We start from the raw sequence: 12,954 nt of genomic DNA, 5'->3' as shown, positions 1-12,954 counted from the left end.
TTTTTGTTTGTGGTTGAATCTAATTGACTCTGTCATCAAGGTCATTTATAACTGGAACAGGCAAACTTGCTGAATTTACAGAAGAGTTGTGCTGCTGATAAAAAGGCCTCAGTCATAAGATTATTAAAATATACTTGGTCCAATTTATACTCGCTACTTTACAACCATTGTTTTGGTGTTTTTTAAACCATTCCGATATATCAGCTTTGTTCCCAATAATCTGATACAGATTAATATCGCATTTATTTGTAGACTAGCAATGAACCAAAACTTCCACTACAGCTTTGAAATGTGGAAATTGTTAACTATGATACATCTGTGACTTGTTGGAAGGATAAAAACAAAATGGCCCAAATATACATGATCTCAACAACTGTGATTGTTTTGCTGATAAACTACAGTTCTTGATAAGTCCATAATATTCATCATCTCTGGCCATCTGTGCAACAACTCCTAAGGGTTTGTAAAAATCCTTTAACTCCTCCAGCTTTGACTTAAATTAGTTTTGACCTTTTGACTTTTATTCTATGACTTGAAGAGACTCAACATATTCACAGTGACCACAGTGATCCAGGTTCATTATTTATTTAAAAAACATCACTGGCATTTTGACAATTTATCTTTGCTGACAAGCTCTATTGTTGAGATTTTGAAAAGGTCAAAGGTCTTTTTGTCTTCCTGAGAGATGTGGCTTCCACCTTGATGTGCAAGCAAAGAGTCCAGCAGGATTTATGGTTCACTGCTGATTTAAATTTTAGTACCAAACACTTCCACTGTCTTATACAACTTCTCGACCAGATTCAAAAATTGTCCAGGTTTGTTGTTGACCAAAAACTGACCAAGGTAGAGCTGCCAGTGTGCAGCATATTTTACCACACTACTGGTCTTCAGTGTACTGCAGAAAAACAATGTTAAATTGAATAACATTGTTTTCAGGCTGACAAAGACTGTTAGTATCTGGAAATTTGGTCAAATCCAAGTTAATCCAAAACATGTAATATTTACCATAATGAAATTGTTCAAGTGAAAACTGCAGACGTTTCAACAAAAAAGAAAAACGATTGAGGATGACTTATAATAAGTATTTTCTTAGGCGTGGAGAACAAGAAGTTGTATTTTATTACTTATTTTAGAAAATGGTTTTTCAACTATAGCTGATGCTTGAGGAGCTCTGCATTTGTTTTATATTTTAGTAAAAAGCATAGATCAGCTGCTTTTTACTAAAGCAGCTGATAAAAGTCAGTGTACTTTTGTGCTGCTTTGACAGCATTTTTTTTAATAGTTTATGGATATTGTGTTAATGCCATTGTAAGTTATTTGTAATCGCAATAAGTGCGAAGGCCTTTATTTTGAAGAATTACTGTGTTGTCTGCCACGGACTTTCTGTTTGGTCATTTCCGGTTTTCTCCGTGAGCTGCAGCAAGCATGGCTGAATGTGTTGTGTCTTCAGCATTTAATCCTGTGCCATCCGCGAGAAATTAAGGCGAAGCAATGCTGTAAGTGTTATTTTCTGATAACATACATGTTGTGCAAGATGTATCAAATATTATTTTACGAAGATGTTAATGTTTAGTTATGGCGGCGGATATTCTTGTTTAACCATTCATAGTGGATTGCATATAACTGCAGAGTTTATGTATGTACTGTAAGTTTCTTCGGACACATAACTAAGTTTGTATTGTTTGTTCTGTTTACAGTTTTCACCCAGCTTATGATACGTGGAAGTCGACAGTAAATGCTCAATCTTGCTACACGTCTCCCTCTCATCAATTTGCTGTGGTTTAATTGGTGTTTAGTCGGAGTTGTTACACTTTTGATGAGAACAATACAACTTTATTAATGCAAAAACATACAAAGACATTTATCACAATTAGCATAACAATGAATTGATGCAACAAGGGTCTACAGCAGCAAAAGAGCCAACCTTAAAAAGCTCAAAAGCCTGATAAAGATGGCTGGTTCTGTTCGGGAGATGAAGTTGGAACCTCTGGAGATGATTATGCAAAGAAGGTGTAATGAATTGAGGAACTGTAGTAGTGAGGAATGACGCGGTGGACCCAAGTTGTAGTGTGAAATTATGATTTTAATGATAAAATATACAAAATCCAGGAAGCATGGATAAGCATGGAACAGAGAAACAGGTAGATTCATGGGATACACACAACAAGGATTCGACAAGGGGCAGATGGCACAAGTAGGGTTAAATACACAGAGGGTAATCGGGGAAAAAGAGGGACAGCTGGAAACGAAGGGGAAAACGCAACAACAAAGACTCAATTAACTTTAAAGACACACAAAATCCAAATCCTCACAGAAGGATTCTTCATAGGAACAAGAAAATTATGGACAACCCTGACCATCCTCTTCATGAGACTGTCTAGGGAAGGCAGAGCATCTTCAGTCAGAGGCTTCTTCAGATTCAGTGCAACACAGAAGTAAGGAGCTATAGCAAAAGAGGCTTCGGCAATTTATTTTGTCTTTACTACAAGACAAAATACATGTGTAAATGAGGTGGGTTTAAAGCAAGAAGAAAAAAGGATCAAAATACTCTACATGCAAAAAACAGTTACTGTATGTTCAAAAAACTAAACATGAATTATAATTTCACTTGATGTTGAATGACTTCTTGAGGCTTATCTCTGCCTCTTCTTTTGTGATTCTCTTCCAAGAATCAGGAATGTCAGCAGGCTCTGCATCATATGCTTCAGCAAAATCCTTGTTGCACTTGGCCATCACATATTTCCAATCTGAAGCCTGAAGGCTCACATCTGGAACAATAATCCAGTCTGGGTAAATCTCCCTATATTCTTTGTAAGGATGCCACTCACCCTTTGTGGCCCTGCAGTGAAAACGTTTGTTACTGATAAGACAAGAGCAGATGTGTCAGGTTTGACATCTATTAAAGACAAATTAAACAAACAGAAAAGACAAGAGACTTAGATTCTTTTGATCTCGCGAGGAGAACAGATAGAGATGTGTTTCCAGTTACAAATCTCCAACCGCTCTGAAAATACATTTGTCCGCTCCTCTCTTTTTATTACTTTCAGAGTCCCTATCACAGAGTACACTGCAACTCTAAGGGGTGGGGGCAAAACACTTCATTACTTAGTTGCAGTGCTAATGACAATCACTAACTAAAACACATGGTATCTTGCACTAGATTATTCGGTTCCAGAGACAGGGTAAAACAGAGCAAGTTGTACATCTTCACGGCGACGGTTTTATAGCTATTGTTAAGGAAAAATGATTATTTTCAGTGCTTAATACAGTTAATCTTACGGCATGTGTAAAAGGTATATTCAACACTCTTATTTTGAACCAGACAAACAGGGGCCAAAATGCAGATCACTCAATGGGGCCTCCCCGCTGTGAGGCCAGACCACGGAGCCATAAAATTAGCATCTTCCTGCAGGGCAATAAATTGAGTTTGGGAGAGAGAGACTTTAGATTTCACAGGTATCTGTGAAGTCTTATTGGGGCCTGCCATGCAAAGCAATGGCAGGAACCTATTACTATTGTCGGAGAAAGTGTTTCTTTCTTCTTCTTTATTTTTCTTCCGTAACCGTTAATGCGGCTCATACTGCTGGGTGCACACCTACAAATGAGGTATCAAAACGTGCAGAAAATTCACGCCATTGGAGCTATTACTTTTGGTGGGATTTGGGCTTAACGTGGCGACATAATTCGCAAAAAACTACGAAAAAAACCCCATTATAAGTCAATGGGAAAAATCCTGGAAATACCCTATTTTTGAGGATTTTCTGTGTCGTCACAAATTCACCTAGAAATGCCATTCAAATTTCATTTTGTAGATACGTCTGTGATCTCTTCGAAAGTGAAGACGGCTCGTCGGTACCAGTTACGGTTTGTCCACAATTTGCCTCTAAGCGACCCAAAGTTTCTCATTTTTGCTCAAATTAGAGTGAGAGCCGATCTCGGTTCAGATCTGGGCACAACATTTCTTTCTCTCATCGCTGTAAATGCTCTGAGTGAGGTACAGATATGAATCTCGGGACTATCGCAGAAGACACATAGGCCTGTCATACGCTCCAAACGCTTTTCGAATATGTATTACGGTTCCCGAAAAAAAAAGGATTTGTTTCCAATGCTTTTTTTCAGTAAAACGTGTTTGCTCAAACACACTTGTGTGTTTGAGAGCTCAGAGCTCACACCCTGCTGAGACCATTATTTACCATAGCAACGGAACTCAAGAGGCTATTGGCTGCTGATTTGTACTACAAATACGCATCACTGTAGTTCTATATGACTTTTCATCCAAAGCACTGTTACACATGGTATTAGTTTGGCCCTTTGAAATGAAGCTTAACAAATATTTCAAAATAAAAGCCTTGAATATTTTTACATGACGTAATTGCTCTTTTTGGCTTTATTTGACTTTTTCATCCAAAGCACTCTTACACGTGGTATTAGTTCAGAACTTTAAAATGAAGCATACTGAAAATTTCAAAATAAAAGCCTTGAATATTTTTACATGACGTAATTGCTCTTTTTGGCTTTATTTGACTTTTTCATCCAAAGCACTGTTACACGTGGTATTAGTTTGGCCCTTTGAAATGAAGCATACTGAAAATTTCAAAATAAAAGCCTTGAATAGTTTTTACATGACGTAATTGCTCTTTTTGGCTTTATTTGACTTTTTCATCCGAAGCACTCTTACACGTGGTATTAGTTCGGAACTTTAAAATGAAGCATACTGACAATTTCAAAATAAAAGCCTTGAATATTTTTACATCAGCTACTTGTGTTTTGAGCATTATATAACTATTTTAACCCAAGGACTATTACGCATGGGATTAGTTTGGCCCTTTGAAATGAAGTTTAACAAAACTTCCAAGATAAAAGCCTTGACAACATTTTAAATCGTACCGAATGGTGCACGTCCGCCTCGCTTAACGTTCTTGCGGTTCTCCGCGTGCCACTGATCACGTCGCGGCGTTCTTTAGCGTCGACGCCGATTTGTGGCGTGACGACGCCGGGCCCGAACCCCACGGCCGCGCCTTGGCAGGCCCCGGCTATATTTCTTCCGAAATTTTCTAGTCTCAGGATTGTTCTGTACCCAGAATGACCGTGGGAGCCACAGGGGGTCAGGGCAGCGGTTTGCTTTTTTGTTTTGCCAGAGACCAGATGGCCCTTTGATCTTTGCGGTAAATTAGGGGGAGTTCCAAGTTTCTCTGAGTGCTTAAGGGAGTTTCCAGTTGGTCAACCAGAGGAACGACGTGAGTGCATATATTAAATAGAAAAACACCTCCTTACTATAAGATTTCATGTCAGGAGAAAAAATTCAGAGAGCGGCCAACATTTTGTTTTTTTACATCGGCTCTCTCCAATGACGCGTCTTTGCTTTTTGTTCATCTTTGTTTTGTTTTTTTGTCTGTCTTTGTCTTGTCTGTCTTTGTTTGTATAAGGTAAACAATGCATATCTCTGTTCCTCTGCAGCTTTGTTGATTGATTCATGCGTTGCTTTGTATGGAATTAAACTCTGTGATCTGTGACGTCAACGCGCTTTGTTGTTGTTTCACTTTAGCAGCACGCCCCGCTCGTTGAGAGGATCCGGGAGTTTTAAGGAAGAAAGAGCCAAACGTTTTGTCCAAAGTTAACATTAAATTATTCTTCCTTTAATACTATCTAGCAGGTGAAGGATGCAGAGGTTTCTGCTGAGCGATAACCCTGTTGAAAACGGTTGTCTCTGCTCTTCCTCAGAGAGGCCTTCTGAGAAAGGAATCAAAGCAATTCAACAACACAGAAACTTTCTTTATGGTAAGATGAAACAAAACAAATAAAGGCATATAAGACAAGAACATTATAAAGGCGCATGAAACAACAAATATTTGATAATAATATATACAGTTTACCTAACAAGATGTCAATCGGAAGTTTAATTGAGTATTCCCAACTGAACTGTGTGTGTGGGTGTGTGTGTGGTGAAATATGGTTCATAGCTGCAAGTAGGCCTGTCGCGATAAACGATAAATCGATTAATCGTACGATAAATTAAAACTATCAACGTCATTTCAATTATCGGCATTATCGTCTCTTCCGACCTTTTTCTCTTTCTGTTGATGACACTGAATGAAAAAAGGCTCAACTCCGGTGCTCTCCACTGACCCTCCCTTCCTCATTTCCTTAGTGTAAAGCCCAGCGCACAGCTGTCGACTGATTGTCGGCCCATTTTCAAAACCTGACAGGCCACACATTAGCCGACAGAAATCCTAGGTATAACGGTTCGATCGGGTTCGTTCCTGCCGTGTGGTGTCCAACAATGGGCACAAAATAATGGCTACAAGTCCAGTGAACTAATTTTAAAACCAGGCATTAATCAATGCTTTACTACAATCTACCTGCAATGCATGTGGCTAGTGTCAGCGTAAAGTCCTGACTGAATGAAAATCATTAGAACCTATTTACGTCACGTTAACGAAGAACAGCTGAAAAGTTACCGGTTTTATCAACTGCGGTAGCAATTTCGCTCCAACTCCTCCCCTTGTCATTTCTATATTCTTTGCATGTTGAATAAACATTAATGTTGTTTTCACATATCATCTCCGATGTCCGCTGGACTTCGGGTTGCGTCGTGTCAGCTGTTTGGGATTCCCCGACGTAATTTCCCCTCAGAAAACACGGAGGAGAATCCGCGCTTTCTGATTGGCTACCTGTCACATTCAACAGGCTGCGTTAAGATCCCAGTCGGGGGAAAACCCCTGATTTAGATCGGAGCGGCATCGACGATCTACCGTAACACACCACACACTCTTAGAAAGACCAAAGGTCTAAGATTGTTGTAAGGGGAGAAATAGGAGCAAAAAATCATGTAGTGTGAACTATTGCATCAGGTAGTCGATGTGCCCGTCTTCTCTATTTAAATCTAATTATTACTGAAGGGCAACATAATATACACACTTCATAATCTGCCCTCTTTTGGTTGAATGCAGTATTTATTTCTACTTTGGCTTTATGTTGTTTAGTTTTTATTCAAGTACATTTTTTGTTAATGGAAACTGAGAATCCATTTTGTTTTTGGTTGTTTTGTTTATTTAGTTTATCAGCTCCAGTGTTAAATATTCTTTTGAAAATAAAGTGTATCTATCTTTGGCAGGAAATCACATGCATTATTACGTCATTTCCATTAAATCAGTGTAAAAAGGTCTTCAGACAATATTATCGTTTATCGCAATAGTTTTTTTAGACAATTAATCGCTCAGCAAAATTTGCTATCGTGACAGGCCTAGCTGCAAGGAAACATAGAAATGGAAATTTTTTTGTCTTTTTTACCCTTCAACTTCACTGCTGGGTCACATTTTCCCAAACAGTATGTATGTAAAAAGTAAACGGAGGAGGGGTTGCAAATGTGTAAAATGAATAAATTTTCAATTTATATGTAGAGTGCACCTATTAAGACGAATATAAAAAGTTCCATACAAAAAATAATACTTCCAACTATTTAAAAAAAGTTTTTACCTGCAACATAACGGTGTGCAGACTGTCTGGTCCTGAGGCTTTGACATAGTTGGTCAAGACTAAATGTAGAAACTGGATTAAGAAAACAAAACTAAATGAAAGAAGCCGTTCTAGACATGACTGTGTTTGTATTGACAAAATTATCCATAGAAATCTCTTGTTAGTCTCAACATGAAACTTTTGTGTTAACATTTCCAATGTTGAAACCCTTGAGTGGAAAACAGCAGCTGGATTTGGATGTATCTTAAGTTACCACTAGGGGGAGGGATTGCAGTAAAGTTTGAAGATCCATGACTGAATACAAAACTGACCAGCATATAAGAGAAACACCGAATAGAAATGATGCTCCAAACTTTACATTTTAAAATCTAATGAATTAAATGAACAAAATATTTTCAAAATATTCAGCTTAACATTTTTGGTGAATCATTTGTGGTTCGATAGTTTTAAATTAAAAAAAATGTTTACGAGGCAGTGCAGAGTGTCGCAGTTGGTAGCACTGTTGCAAGAAGGTCCCTGGTTCGATTCCCGGCCCCTTTCTGCACAGAGGTTGCATGTTCTCCCTGTTCATGGTGGGTGCTCACTGGGTACTCCAGCTTCCTCCCACAGTCCAAAAACATAAATATCAGGTTAATTGGTCTCTCTAAATTCTCCTAAGGTATGAGTGTGTTTGTCTTGTCTGTCCCTGTGTTGCCCTGCGACAGACTGGTGACCTGTCCATGGTGAACCCTGCCTCTCGGCCGAAACGTTGGCTGGAGATAGACACCAGCACCTCCTGATCCCACAAGGGCAGGGGTCCCCAAAATTGGCCACAACTTTTTCAGCATGTCAATGCTCTTCTTAGGCCTCTAATGAGCCATCATTTGATCCAGGTGCGCTAAACCAGGGAGAGAACTAAAACATGTAGGGTGCCGGCCCTCGAGGACCGACTTTGGGGACCCCTGCACTAGGGGTGTTAGAAAATGGATAGATGGATGGTTTACTGTTGTAAAATACTTTATAGAAATACAAGAAAAAGAAATATTGAAGACTTGAGATTAACCAAACGGATAAATATTGAAATATATATCAAAGGTAATGATATTTCTACCACTTTAGAAGTTACTGTATTTAAGTGTTAAGATCCATATCTTTCTCTGAGTCATTTCTTTCCATCCTCTGCTGCCAGACTAAATAGTTTACATTCAAGTTAATTTCCGGTCTATTTATTTGAAGCTTCAGGGTGTCTCCCTGTTACGGTCACTGACCTCTGGGGCCTCTCTCTCTCTTTGGTTTTCAGGTCTACCTGGCTGCCACAGGTGAAATGTATTGGATCTGATCAGCCGTTCCATAAAGAGCTTCATGCCAGAGCTGTCAGGTTCCTTTTTCCCTGGGCTTTGATCTGAAGTGATCTAGTCTGTCTGCTGACTGTTTGTGGGGACTTAAGTTATCTTGCTGTGAGCTATATTGGGAAGAATCAAGTGTCTAACTAAAGTAGTGTTTCTATTCACAGTGGAAGCTGGTAGCTAGTGATGGTGAGATGAAGCCTCATGAGGCATTGAACCACTTGAGCCAACTGGTTCGAGAAAGGGTTCATTTCTTGAAGCTTCATGTGCACACAAAACCACCTACTGGCCAGGTGTATAATCACAGCCAGCTGTATCTTAACACGTGTGATGCATTGAATTTTTGTCTATTATGGCTCTTGGGAATGACTTCACAAAAGGTGTAGGACGAAATCATTTGTCTACATAAATTATGTATACACATGTGTGTATAATAAAATATTGTTTGAATGTATCCTCTGTGTGTAATTATTCCCAAAATAGTAGTGTCATGTGATATGGCATGTTGTGTAATAATGTTTTTCTGTGACTCTAGAAAAATGGCCTGGGCTTAATCAGGCAGAGGACAGTGAAAGTGCTTGTGGAACTAGGGAGGGGTAGTGAATAGGCTAATGCTTGTGTAACTTGGATGATTTTATGCATTTTTATTAAGAAACAACAATTTCTCCACAGTTTTTGGTTTCAAACGATTTCTCTTTTTTGACACTACATGGATGAGGTGTTATTATTGTACCCCAACTCCTTGGAGCACAATAAACACCTCACCTTTACAGAAAATAAGAAACAGTGAAAAATACAGTTCCTCATAAGCAAACCTAATGCATCTGCAAATGTTCAGTTCACCTTACCTTGTTAGGGCTTATCAAATCAAAATGTTCCCACATAGGGGAAATCCTCCTCTTTCTCGCCGGCTCCATCCTACTCCTATCCTGTCCTCGCGCTCCTAAATCTCCTATATATATATATATATATATTTATATATATATATATATCTCTGGGAGTGGTGGTGGTGAGTCTGTGGGTGGTGAGTTTGGGAGAGTGAAAGTGTCTCAATCGTTTTCTTTTTTGACCTCTTTCTTTCATGTATTTGTTGCTTTTTAATATTCTTTACTTGCTTTGGTTCTAAGTCTTGGGTTCTGGTTCTGTTTTTTGTTTTTCAGCGCTTGTAGCGCTGTTTGTTTGTGGGGATGGCGTCTCCAGAGCCGCCGCCCCTCTCTTTGAGAAATGGGATTCGGATCCAACCTGATCCGACAATCACAGTTGAAACGGTTCTGTTGACAGTTGGCGATCTAGTTGGTCACAGCAATTTAATTTATGCTTCCAGAATGAATAAGGGAGTAGTGATATTTTTAAGAGAAGAGCGCTTTGTGAACCAGTTGATTGTTAGCGGGGTGACAGTAGGCGGGGAGTACCTGCAGGTGTCGCCGCTTGCGGTGCCCTCCACCCGGGTTATTGTCTCGGGCGTGCCGCCGTTCATTCCTAATGTTTTGTTGGAGAAGGAGCTCCAGCGCTTTGGGAAACTGGCGAGTGGTTTTAAAACTGTTGGTTTGGGATGTAAACATGATAAGCTGAAACACGTTCAGTCTTTCAGGAGGCAGGTTTTTATGTTCTTAAACTCTGCTACACAGACGCTAGAAGTTTCTTTCAGAGTGAAATATGAAGATGGATCTTATATGGTTTATGCGAGTTCTGGGAGTATGAAATGCTTTGAGTGTGGGGATGTTGGACATAAGCGTTCTTCTTGCCCGCATAAACATCAGGAAGCTCAGGTTGCAGTGAGCGGCAGTGCAGAGGGGTCGCGGGTGGTCGGGGCTCCTCCGCCCGCTGAGGGCGGGGTGTTTCCTCCTCCCGCTAGCTTTGATGCAGGAGAGGGAAGCAGTGGTTGGAATAAACATATTGTACAGGAGGATACTGAAAAAACTGGAACCGGTGTTCCCAAGGACTCCTCAGAGGGGAGTAATCTGGAGGTAGAAACTGATCAAATGGTTGGCTGTGTTGTTGCAGAGGCTGTAGCGTTGCCTGAGGGTGGCGCTGCAGAGGCTGTAGCGTTGCCTGAGGGTGGCGCTGCAGAGGCTGTAGCGTTGCCTGAGGGTGGCGCTGCAGAGGCTGTGGTGTTGCCTGAAGGTGGCGCTGCAGGGGTCCAGTCTGCTGCGCCACCTGCACAGGTAGAAGACATGGAGTACGACAACGACTCAGACAGTGTCTCAATCGCAGATTCACAAACATCTAGTGGCGATTTGTACACTCTGGAAGAAATTAATGAATTTTTGGATGAAACATTTGGCAAACAAGTTAAGGTCCTTGACTATTTTCCTGATGCAGAAAAATGTATCAAGAGTGTATTAGTGGTTCGGAAAGTGGTTGGGTTTGAAATGTTAGATGAAAAGAAACGTTTCCGGTTAAAAAAACACCTGACAAGTGTCAGGAGACAGGTGTCAGCAAAAAAAGCGAAAGGTTCAAAGCGACTGAAGATTCAGAGATAAGATAATGATTAAAGTGCACTGGGTGATTTTCTTTCTGCTGTCTCTGTCTGATCTGCCTCTCTTTTCTATTTGTATGAGTAATATCAGGGTGGGAACTTTAAATATCAATGGTGGGAGGGATCCACTTAAAAAGATGGTTGTTCTGGAGACGATTAGGCAAAAGAAACTTGATGTTGTTTTTTTACAAGAGACACATACAGACCATGACAATGAGGTGGAGTGGGGGCTGAGTTGGAAAGGGAAATATTTTTTGTCTCATGGCACAAGATTATCTGCTGGTGTAGCAGTTTTATTCTCACCAGCTTTGGACATTAATGTTATTTCTCATTCTGAGTTAGTTCCAGGAAGGGTCCTGGTGATTAGAGTGGAAATAAAAAAAACCCTTTTCTGTTTTATGAATGTTTATGCACCAAATCAAGGGGATCAAAGGCTTAACATTTTTAAAGATATTCATAGTTTTCTGCAGCAGTCTAGTCAAAATGAGTGTGTGGTGTTGGGGGGAGACTAACCCTATTATCATGAAGTTCTTCTTAGTAAATTCTGAAAACGTTTTGACAAAAAGTTCTGTAGATCCACAACAATATATTTTATTAAGCATGTCATAAACAAGATGTCCTATTTATTTGTAGAATATAATTTATTTTAACCAAAAATGAGCAGCTTTCCATTTGTTTACAGAAGAAAAGAGCATCAGCTGCTATGACATTTAGTTGGAAAAAAATCAAAACATTTAACATAATTAGCACAACGACACATCAAGTCAGCACAGTACTAGAGAGAGATCTGACAAAAAGCAAGTCATGTAAAAACTTTGAATTGAGTTTAATTGAATTTTTCTGTTACATTTGATGATCAATGTTGAGGATGAAAACCTAAATACATCTGAATGAAATCAGAGATAAACTCAAGATAAAACCCAGAACTAGATGTTTATAAACCCTAAATCATTTTGAATGTAACAAAATGATAAAACGGGAAAAAATAAATTACATTTTTATACAAACAAAACACTATATCTGGACATGACACAGAATATGCCAATCAACGAATTAAATATTTAAGAACATTTAATTCATAACATTCCTGCAACCATACAGCAAAAAAAATAATAATAATAATTTGACATCAATCTTAATTCAATTAAGTTTGTTGTTCCAGCACTAATTCATAGCAAATGTAATCTCAAGATAATTTGTAATACAAACCAGATCCATTTAATATACAGAAATACATAATCAGTTCAACCACATCAGATCAACAGATTTAAAATTAAATATATTCTAATTTGACCCAATCAGCTGCGTTCAGATTGGTATTTCATTTGGTGAAACTTTTTCTATCTAAGGAAACTCAGTAAATGTATCCAGTGATTGACTTTGCAGCAATCACCCACTGAATGATGTAAAGACAATGGAGAATTGATTTCATTGAGTCGTTAACAATGAACAGTAAATTTGTACTGAAACACTCCAATAATCCGTATAATGTAGTGGAAAACATACATTCTTTCAACAAGAGTGTAAATATTTTCAGACAACATATGTTGCAAACAAAAGTTAATAAAATAATAGAATGACAAAATGCTAAAATTAAAAATGATCAATGAAGAAAATGGCCCAATTAGGCCAAAGCTGTTTATTTTGTACTTTCGTAAAACACTCAACGTGTAA

General features: G+C 38.9%; 1 long non-coding RNA gene across 1 annotated transcript; it reads left to right on the top strand.

Moving 5' to 3' along the window:
* Window positions 1–1,403: 1,403 nt before the first annotated feature.
* Window positions 1,404–5,757, top strand: LOC111610856. Its single transcript, XR_002753796.1, has 3 exons — window positions 1,404–1,496; window positions 1,698–2,511; window positions 5,722–5,757. It is a non-coding gene; the product is annotated as an uncharacterized LOC111610856 (long non-coding RNA).
* The last annotated feature ends 7,197 nt before the right edge of the window (window positions 5,758–12,954 follow it).

The sequence above is a fragment of the Xiphophorus maculatus genome, chromosome 14 (assembly GCF_002775205.1).
Source record: "Xiphophorus maculatus strain JP 163 A chromosome 14, X_maculatus-5.0-male, whole genome shotgun sequence".
NCBI lineage: Eukaryota > Metazoa > Chordata > Actinopteri > Cyprinodontiformes > Poeciliidae > Xiphophorus > Xiphophorus maculatus.
Note: the sequence above shows the minus strand (reverse complement) of the source record. Positions and strands in the feature narration are given on the sequence as shown.